Consider the following 11072-nt stretch of genomic DNA (forward strand, 5'->3'; position numbering starts at 1 on the left):
ATCCCAGACTATATTAAGAGGGGCTGTGCTGGCATTGAAAGAAAGAGACTTTTGGATGGCTGAGCACATCCAAACTCTGTACTCCTGTTCTAACAATAGGGAACACTCAACAGTCCATCCATCACCCTGTTCCTTTCATTGTGGAATATTTTTTTTTCAAGTGTTAGGGCTGGCAGCCTTGGGGTGATCTTCCCCCAAACCTTTTGCCTTCTGTCTCCATTTTGTTTTGCTGATCTCGGTTTTGATGGCCTTAGGACTCTGGGCTCTTTATCACTGCTATCCAGTGCTAAAGTGTATGTGCTCACTCCTTAAAGCATGGTAACATTGGCTTATCCCCAATTGGCATATTTTATTTACTTATAGGTCCCCTGTGATTTGGTACGTGTCAATACCCAGGGCCTGTAAATTAAGTGCTACTAGTGGGCATGCACCACTGATTGTGCCACTCACTTAAGTAGCCCTTTCAAGCATGTCTCACATCTGTCATTGCAGCCTGTGTGTGCAATTTTAAACTGCCATTTTAACCTGGCAAAATAAACTTCCATTTTCCGTTTTAATTTACATGACACCCCTCGTGTAGACCCTAAGCATGTACTTTTACATTTTACATGTCCTGATAGTGAAAATATTTTACATTTGTTTTTCACTACTGCAAGGGCTATCTTTCCCACAGGATAACCTTATTACATTTAATAAGCTGTAACTTTTAAATAGGAATACTTTGTGTATTCCTCTTAGACAGCCCCATACAATAGAGAGCTTATGTGTACCTGAATGGGCCATCACTGGCAGGATGGGATGAGGGAATTCGGCACCGCCCCACTTACACGTGAATAAGTTGTGTCTTGCCTTCACACAAAGAATTGCATGCACCCTGTAGTTAGTCTGCAGCTAGGGCAGGGGAGGCAGGAAACAAGTGCACTTCAAAGTAAAACCTCTAGAAGCTTTTCACACTTCAAATGCAGCACCAGCATTGGCAGAATGAGCATTCAATAAGGGGTTTATTTAGTGCGCTACTCACCCGTGAGGGTCTCAAGGCGCTGAGGGTGGAGGGATTCGCAACTCCGTTAGCCGAAGAGCCAGGTCTTGAGGACCTTCCTGAAGGTGTTCAGGGAGGGGGCAGGTCTGATGCCTGCCAATCAATCAACACTCCACTCCTGCGGTTCTTCTTATGCTTAAAGGCACGCTAGATATGTTGGCGCTCCTCCTTATGGGCTCAGTGGTGGATACTGAGAGTTACAGTCACCCTCAGCAGTAACAGCATCAGAATGAGCATTCCCAATCAAAAGTTAGTATTTATTAAATGTAATAAGGTAACCCAATATCATCACATGGGAGAGATAGGCCTTGCAATAGTAAAACATTTATTTAGGCGATTTTCACTACCAGTACATGTAAAAGTAAAAAATATGTGTTCAACTTTTTAAATACTCTGCATCCTGTCCTATGGGCTGTTTAGGACCTACCCTAAGGGGGACTTATATGCATTAAAAAAAAAGAATGTTTAGGCCTGGCAATGGGTTTATCTTGCCAGGTAGATTTGTCAATTTAAAAATGCACTACAGGCTGAAGCGGCATGCCTGAGACATGTTTTAAAGGGTTACTTAAATAGGTGGCAAAATGAGTGCTGCAAGCCCACTTGGAGCATTTAATTTACAGGACCTAGGTACACGTAGTAACATATACCGCATATACCGCATACATAGTGCTAAAGCCAACAAAAACAATATCCAGAAGACTAAGACAAGGATGACAGGTATAACAACTTCATTTTAATAAGGCATAATCACAGCCAGAATATGACTCAATCAGTTGCAAAATTAACCACTTCTCTATTGAAGCATGATCCATAGTAAAAAAGGATAGCAGTCCTCACTTGACCTCAGACCTGAATTACCCCTCAAGTGTGAGACATGGAAAATAATAAAGGGTGCCCCAGTAACTACCTGACCATGGAAGGAGTGCTTTATTGTTTCTCTTTAATCAGCATGCTGAAATATTAAACGTTGTTTGGAAGTAAATTCATTATTTTTGTGAAGTGCAATGAGTTTCTACTCCCTGCAGATAGGGCTTATGCCTGGTTGCAATCTGGACCCTACAGGCAGTTCTTGCAGTGCAATATTGAGGAGGAAATCTTATACATTGCTGACACATTATTATGTAGGAAGTCACTTCGCATGGTCTGCTGCATATTGTTTCAATATCATGTACTTCCTTGCTAGATATTTCCTGCCTTTGGCATGATCTCATCTCAGTGGGAATGGCTATGAACGCAGCAAGTGCCAGTTAGTTTGCCTTTCAGTTAGGTCTAACAAACCAGTATTAATCTTAGAGGGGCAAGAAATGTAGCCTTGATTAAGCATCAGATTTTCATTAGATTATTTCTTCTGTGCTAAGATATTTGGAATGCGATTGAAATTACTTTCCAAGATTTCAGAGAAAACAAATTCATAGAATGCCTATTCCGAGAACTAAACTATTTGGTAGAAATGTGGAAGCCTACTGCCAGTTATCATTTGGTAAAAACCAAATCATAGTAAGTCGTTTTTTTCCAATATTTTCTCTCTGTGTCTTTTAGCAACATTTGGATGCCATTAATCTTGAAAATATGTCTCTGAACAGATCCTTCATTCGTCTTACCCCCCCCATGTTCTGTCACTGGGTGATGTTTCACTTTTAAGGTCTAGGATGGAGAAAGCAGCGTGCATGCCCTTCTCTTCGCATCCGAGAGCTTCTTGGAATTAATTCAGATTCCAAAGCTCTCGGAGGCGGAGTTAAGGTCTCGGCTGGAGAAAGCAGCGTGAACGCACTGCTCTCGGCATTCGAGAGCTTCTTGGAATCAATTCAGAATCCAAAGCTCTCGGAGGCGGAGTTGAAGCCCCGCCCATCTTCCTCATTGGCTGGCTTCATCCTGCATGCAAAACGCAGGCTTACAATTGAAAAAGAGGCTTCTTAGTCCCCAAACAAGGGTCAACAACATGATATTACACTGGGCTGAAAAACTCCCCTCAGCCCACCATTATGGCGGAATATCATCACGTGGGATACGGATGGTAGGTCCAAATCTTGCCCAACCCATCAAATGATGGTGCAGAGATGGAAAACCGTGATGAACCACTAGCCTCAGTGTATTTCAAGTGGTGCTGATGATGTGCAGTGCTAAATAAAAGTGAGTGAAAAGAAGGTGAATTATATAAAAATAACTACTAGAACAGAAAATACGTTTAATGGGCACTGTTCTAGTGTCAAGATTAAAAGTACGCCGAATAGTCTGAAAATATGACTATCCAGTGGCGCAGTGCAATGTGCACACTACACTGCGCCACTGAATAGTCATATATATATATATATATGATATTCCGCCAAAATGGTGGGCTGATGGGAGTTTTTCAGCCCAGTGTCATTTCATTTTGTTGACCCTTGTTTGGTTCAAACTTCAGTACAACACACACATTTTTTTGACTAGGCATCTCCTGCTAATTTTATTTGTGCTGTAGTTTGGGTTATGAGATGTCGAGGTCGGTAAACTAACCCTCATAGACCCCCCTATCCTTTTGTTTTTCTAGGCTTCTTAGTCCCTCCTTGTTGCCGCCTTGCTTCCTTTTGGCCACACCCACCGGGATTTGATCTTTTAATGGCGGTATGATACTGTGGCCTTTATTTCTGGGTAAGCACTATTTGTGTCCCCCTTCTCTCTGTGTCTCTCCCCGAGCAGACCCTTCCCTTTGTGTCTCACAGAGACAAAGCTGCTTGCTCGTTTCAGTTTCACGTTTTGCGAGGCAATTTCTTTCCGTTCCTCTAACCCCGGCTGCAGTCCGATGCCTTCTCGCTCGTCCGCCCCCCCCCCATTCCCGTTTGTGCATTTAAATGCTTGTTCTTTCAGGTTGGTTCCCTGAGGCACTGAAACCCATCTCTGGCTGTAAAAAGGCCAATGTGTACTTTATAAAGCAGTCAGAGCAACCTTAAAAGACCAACATGTTTATTTTGTATGCAAAAAGGCACCATTGTTAACCGCTTCTCTTAGCTTGATTACGCCCACAGGAGGACTGCTACGATGGGGGTATATTTGCAGCCATTCACATATTGTCTCGCAGGCTTAAGCCTGCTGCAGCTGTGGCCAATATGAGCAGCCATAAATTGAGTCAATGACAGCCCACACTGCCCTGGGGGCGCATTTGAAAGCAAAAAAAACGAGAAAGCTCAATTCCTAAGTCTCTCTTCGTTTACTATTTTTAGTAGAATGTTTTAAACATATGTAGGACTTTGAGTGGGGCTTGTATTGAGTTTGGGTTGAGGCAATATGCAATTTTGAAATTGTATAATCGTTTAAGACGTAATTGTACAAATATAACTGATTTTTATAAACATGCAGAAACCATGGAAATATAACTTCAAGAGAGGGGATACCCCAGGAAACTAATTAAACAATCATTAAAACATGCAAGGTTTTATGACCGGGATCAATTGTTAGACATAAATAGAAAGAAGGCCAATAAAGCACAAGACAGGATTGTCTTTGTAAGCCAGTACTCTAACTTAAGCAATAAAATCAAAAATATTGTATACCGGAATTGGAAAATTATCAATAGTGGCTTGACTGTTCCATTACCCAAACCACTGTTATCGTTCCGGAGGAACAAAACTATCAAAAACAGTCTAGTGAGAACATACAAAAACCCTGGTGACATTGTTCAAACAACCTTAACAAACAATGCAAAGGCAACCGGGAACCACAAATGCGGGTCTTGCGCGATTTGCCCTAATTGCATCGTCACTAAGAAACTCGTTTTCAATAATAAAACATTAGTACCCAGAAGTCTGAACAATTGCAGGAGCAAAAACGTGGTGTACCTGCTTGTTTGTCCTTGTGGCTTAGGCTACGTAGGGGAGACGGGCAGGGAACTACGGATTAGACTGTTAGAACACAAGTCAGCGATTAAAAACATGAAAGAGAATGCACCCCTAACACAGCACTATCAGGAAAATAAACATGGCTGTGAAGAATTCACATGGTACATTCTTGAAAAAATAACTGTAAGCAGACGTGGTGGCAGTCTTGAGGCTAAAAGAAAAAAACGTGAACAATGGTTTATATGCCATCTTGACACCATTGATAATGGACTTCATTCTAGGGAAGAATGGACGAAAATAATAACAAACCTGTAAGATTAAGAATACATCTGTAAAATACCTTGTAGGGACGTAATACAACTACAACAATGAGTATTAAAAATGATATAGGGGGCACAACTGAAACCGAGAATTTATTAAAATTAGTATCCGAATAATGTAGTACATGATTAAATACGACCCTGTTGCAAATAGGGCTGACAGCTGATACATTCAACAATGTAAACATGAATACCCTTTCAGAACGAGGTTTAGAGCACGCGGAAATAAGTCCACAACGAGGCGTGCATGAACTCAAAACGAGGCGCGGAACGCGGAAGCTACTCAGAACGAGCTCCGACAGAAAAACAACGCTCGCGCATTGACATAAAGGGACCCAGCTGGTTCAAATTAGATACGGGCCAATAACATGCCGCAAGCAAAGTTTAAAAAGACCCAAAACCGCCCATTAAAACTAACACTTTCTCGGAAGACCGCGAGGAGGCTGGATGCGATACGGGCGGGTGGAAGTTACAGATCAGCCGGGCTCTAGGTAAGGAGTCACAATCCCGGGGGCGGATAGTATAGCTCAAGCGGGAAAGTGAACTAATGGTACCTTCCCATCTCTATTCATTTAAAGAACGCCAGTTGAACCCAGTGAGAAAACACGGCGACTTTTTTGTCAAACCACCCGATCCCAAGACTCAGCCAGCAAGAGGTAAGGGATCATGAATTGCTAGTCCCTAGTTGAATAGTTCAACAAAGTATAAAGAACCTTTAACTTTTAAAAAATACATCAATTTCCAACCTACATTTCAGGTAATAACGTGGGAGTTGGAACCTCACTACACAGCGAGGGGCGAGCTGAGGGCAACGCAAGTACCACATACAGGACACCTACATTTGAGGTATTTTGTCCATATGACCTATCAGGTTTAGGAGTTCTTAAAACATGCGTATAACCTATCACAACCGACATGAATATTACTTCTGTCTATGTCGTAGGTGTGAGATACTCGTCTCTACGCTCTACATCCCCAGACCCAATATAAAGAATATTTGGCTGTCGATTAAGAACAGGGGAGATATAATTAACAGGTAACATAAGACTCTAATCAGTTTAAAGTGAGCCAAGGGATAATATGATGATATTACAGCTCACATTCCCTTATAATAATTATTCCAGATCAGGCGAAGTACCGAGTGAAGAATATGAATGTAATCTCCCACAACAAGATGTATAAAGCAGTGAACAATAAAAGAAATATGTTCTGAGGTAAATTATCGCTCCCTTTCAATGCTTTTATAAGGGAGATAAAAGGGTGAAACACTACCCAAACAAAAGGGAGGGGTGGTTCCCTTTTCCAATTCCCCCCCCCCCCTTGTGCCCCCTCTAATGCCTAAGCATGGCGGTACCATTGTGTAACAATAAGGGAAATCTAAGAACAGAAGCCCACATAATGGTAGAACTGGAAGGAGTGATTTAAATGAACATCTAAACAGAACTATGTTTATAGATCATGTCATGCTGGCAGACTATAAGGTTGGGCGGATAATTGTCTTAAAACCCTTTTTTAATGTAAATGTGTAAAATAAAAGGTATACGCCCTCAATAATAGCAAGAAAATTGAAGAGCATGATGAATAAAGTGTGCCTAATAAAAATAATATGTAATTCCATGCCATATATTTATTTAAATATATTTGCCAACAGGATTTTTGTACAAAGGCAACCATCCAGTGCCAAAGTAGGAGAGTACTAAACAATATATAGAAGTCTTGACAAAGATGGCACACATTTAACAAGACCATCGAAACGCGCCGACGCATACTTGTGCACAATTAAACAACCGAACTCGCCCCAAGAACAACGAGAACAAATCGAGTCTGGGTTTGAGTTAAATGCGGAAATTAATGTGCAATATGGAATGACAAATTGTGAATGTCTGTATTTGTTTTCTTTCTCTCCCCCTCTTATTGTTTTTATATTGATTTGAGCAGGTCTTCCTTTGAAAAATTGTTTATTAATGTTGTCTATATATGTCTTATGCATGATTTTTAATACAATTATGTGGTGAAACTTTTATGAGTTAGGTATAGAGTTTTTCTCCAAACTCTATTTTTATGAAATGTTTGTTTATGTGGCCATGAATTGACAATTGTTTTAATAAAATACTATATAATTTTATACTAAGAAAGTGGTTATGCTTATTATTGTACTTTTATTTGTTTGTGTCTAAGACCAATATTTGGGCTTCAGTTCTCATTTAACTTAGCCAAGGGAAACCGTGATTATACCATTGTATAATCTACACCAGGGGTCTCCAACGAGTAGCTCGTGAGCTACTGGTAGCTAACCAGTACCTTCAAAGTAGCTCTAAGAGAGGTGAAGCCAAGCCCACTTCAGAGAGTAGGTGCCTATTAAAGAAAGCAGCACTGCTGATCTCAAGATCCTAAGAGGGCCAGCCAGCCAAACTTATGGCATTAACTCATACTAAACACTCAAACACACAAAGTATTGGTCTATAGGGTCTGCCACTTGACAGTCTGTACCTAATCTCAATATAACTAAGCCACAAGAAGATTGACCATCTTGTATCCCTGCTTTATCAGTCACATGTGTGTGACCAGTAGACCGTAAAAGAAGTACAACAGTAGTAGCCTGTGCAGTAATGAGTGCTGACCCACCAAAATGTGGGGCCGCAGGAGTCAGAGTGAAAATGTGTCAAGACCTGAGGAGAACAGGTCATGATTCAGACCAGAGAAAATGAAGAGACTCATCAGCATTGATGTGCCTCCATAATAAACATTATTGCTTCTTGAAAGCTACACCTGGTGTCAAGGACCACCAAATGTATATCCTAGCCCCCATCATAAGGGTGTTATCTCTGACATAGTTGTGCCCATTCCTGGCATAATAGTTCCAATGGCATAATAACCGTCATCCATGACTAAATGGGGTATTTTTGGTCTAGTTGTGGTATACTGGCAGCCATCATTTACATACTGGTCATGGCTGATATATGGTCTCTTCCTTAACCTTTATGGTTTCAAGCCTTGGCCCAGCTGTGGCCCTAGTATAATGATGGGCATTATTGGCAAAATACAGGCATCCATCATGCTAGGGTGAGCATCTATGGCACAAGACTGTAATACCTGGGTATTCAAAGTAGTCTGTCCATATGAGGCATTTTTACATGGGAGTACTTGATGAAAATGACAAGCTGATGTTTTGGGACCGTGAATTTCCTAAAATCTGAAACCTGATATGTTAAAGGCAGTTTTTGTTTTAAAAAATGGGGTTTCTTCTGAAAAATTGTGTTTGCCCACAGTTGAAAGTGGTATTTGATAGAAAAATGTGCACTTCAGAAACTGATGAATAATAATTCAAGTCGATCTGGAGAGACCTACAGCTGTACTTACACTTTGTGCCATAGGGCATGTTTAGATTTGATTGCTACTTCATAAGTCAGGTGGAGGCATTTTATATTGATAAATGTTTTCCTGGCATTTCTGATGGTAACCGCACCAGGAATACTTGGATGGTACCTACTGATAATCCTGCTTAGGGTGGTCTTAGTGTAGTCACTATTTTACAGTTATAAAATTTGCTAGTGGGTCAGGAAGACTTTCCTTGAGCAGAAGTAGCTCTAACTACAGCAAAGGTTGGAGACCCCTGATCTACACGTAGTCGTGGCGGGTGGACACAACTGTACATTGTTGTTTTGATTACTAAAATTGTGTTTTTTTCCGTTTTTTTTTAAAGAAATAGAAATGTGTGTAATATTTGTATAAAAATATATTTCTTGGAAATATTGTTTTGCTGAATCTGAAAGCGGGGTTGGTTGGGCTGCTGTTCAGGAATGATCCCTGTTTTTTACCTGTCTGCTGTGGTGGGGGGACGTGTTGTCATGGCACTCACCAAGCTCAAGTATGTTATTGAGGGGAATCGACCTCTCCTCTCTTTATATTTGGTTCCCCCCTCGGTAGGGCCCGCCCCGGGTTGCGTTATGTACTTCGTGCACTCAGCAATTCTTCCTCCTTCGCTCGCTGTAGACCCTCTGTGTTCTCTTGTGCAAACAGTTGCGCTTTATTGTTTTATTGAACTTACAAGGGCCGCTGGCGCTTGATGCACATGTCACTCCTTTCAACATTTCGAAGAGTAGCGAGCACAGGAGACCGACTGGGGGGATATGTGTGAGGTCAGGTGGTGAGGGGGGGCGAGCTGACTGAGGAGCCAGCAGGCCAGGAAGGGGGGTGGAGGACGGTGGAAAGCCCAGTGTCCCTCGACCCTCAAGGGACTGGGGGGGGCTCGGATTGGACCTGTGAGCCCAACTGGGGGTTACTCTAGCGGTCAGTCAGACCATGCCCTGGCAAAAGGGGGGGCGCGGGCTGGCTCCCTGACTCACTAGGACCCCAGACCCTCTGCATCCACTGAGACCCCTCAGTCCTACTGCCAGCGCTCCCTCTCAAAACCCCCCTACAGACCCCCGGGATCCACTCACCAGCCGGTGCAAGGAAAGATCAGAGCATGGTCGCAGTTTGTGGTGAAGCAAACTGTAAGATCACAGGTGGTGCAAGGGCAAGCTGGTTAAAGGTACGAGGGGACAGGCAGGCTGGTTCCAGGTGCGAGGGTGCAGGCAGGCTGATTCCAGGTGTGAGGGGGCAGGTAGGCTGGTTCAAGGTGCGAGGGGATGGGCAGGCTGGTTCCAGGGGCGAGGGGATGGACAGGCTGGTTCCAGGGGCGAGGGGACGGTCAGGCTGGTTCCAGGTGTAAGGGATGAACAGGCTGGTTCCAGGTGCGAGGGGATGGACAAGCTGGTTCCAGGAGTGAGGGGATGGACAGGCTGGTTCCAGGGATGAGGGTACGGACAGGCTGGTCTCAGGGGTGTGGGGATGGACAGGCTGGTTTCAGGGGTGAGGGGATGGACAGGCTGGTTCCAGGTGTGAGTGGATGAACAGGCTGGTTCCAGATGTGAGGGGGCAGGTAGGCAGGCTGGTTCCAGGTGTGGAGGGCGGACAAGCTGGATCCAGGTGCAAGGGGACGGGCAAGCTGGATCCAGGTGCGTGGGGACGGGCAAGCTAGTCATTGCGGGTGGACACAGCTGTACATTGTTGTTTTGGTTACTAAAATTGTCGTTTTCTTTTTCTTAACAAAATAGAAATGTGTGTAATAAATATATTTCTTGGAAATAGTGTTTTTCTGAATCTGAAAGTGGGGTTGGTTGGGCTGCTGCTCAGGAATGTTCCCCAGTGATGGGCTGTGGCCTGGTCGGTATTTCCTGTTTTTCACCTGTCTGCTGTTGTGGGGGAGGTGTTGTCATGGCACTCGCCAAGCTCAAGTATGTTATTGAGGGGGCCCGACCTCTCCTCTCTTTATATTTGGTCCCCCCCCCCCCCCACGGCAGGGCCCTCCCCGGGTTGCATTGTGCACGCCTTGCACTCAGCAATTCTTCCTCCTTCACTCGCTGCGGACCCTCTGTGTGCTATTGTGCAAACAGTTGCTTTATTGTTTTATTGAACTTACAAGGGTCGCTGGCGCTTGATGCACATGTCGCTCCTTTCAACATTTCTGAGAGTAGCGAGCACCCGAGGTAGGAAGGGGTGGGGATGTGTGTGTGGTGGTGAGGGGGGCGAGCTGACTGAGGAGGCAGCAGGCCAGGAAGGGGGGTCGAGGATGGTGGACAGCCCAGTGCTCTTTGACCCTCAGAGGGGCAGGGGAGGGCTTGGATTGGACCTGTGAGCCTGACTGGGGGTTACTCTAGCGGTCAGTCAGACCATGCCCTGGCAAAGGGGGAGGGGCGGGCTGGCTGCACTGCCCTCATTGACAGCCCTTCCCTGACTCACAAGGACCCCAGACCCTTTGCATCCACTGAGACCCCTCAGTTAGGGTGACCAACTGGCATGGGTACAAATTCAGATCAGTGAGTGCAAACATTCAGGACAAAGGGTCAAAATTCAGGA

The 11072-nt window shown here is 43.9% G+C and overlaps 1 long non-coding RNA gene across 1 annotated transcript; it reads left to right on the forward strand.

Annotated features, from left to right (window-relative positions):
• The first annotated feature begins 5478 nt into the window (after positions 1-5478).
• LOC147728052 (uncharacterized) lies at positions 5479-7296 on the forward strand. Its single transcript, XR_015309531.1, has 6 exons — positions 5479-5662; positions 5750-5827; positions 5929-6017; positions 6115-6207; positions 6296-6385; positions 6823-7296. It is a non-coding gene; the product is annotated as an uncharacterized LOC147728052 (long non-coding RNA).
• The last annotated feature ends 3776 nt before the right edge of the window (positions 7297-11072 follow it).

Source organism: Lissotriton vulgaris, chromosome 3_1 (genome assembly GCF_964263255.1).
Source record: "Lissotriton vulgaris chromosome 3_1, aLisVul1.2, whole genome shotgun sequence".
In the NCBI taxonomy this organism is placed as follows: domain Eukaryota; kingdom Metazoa; phylum Chordata; class Amphibia; order Caudata; family Salamandridae; genus Lissotriton; species Lissotriton vulgaris.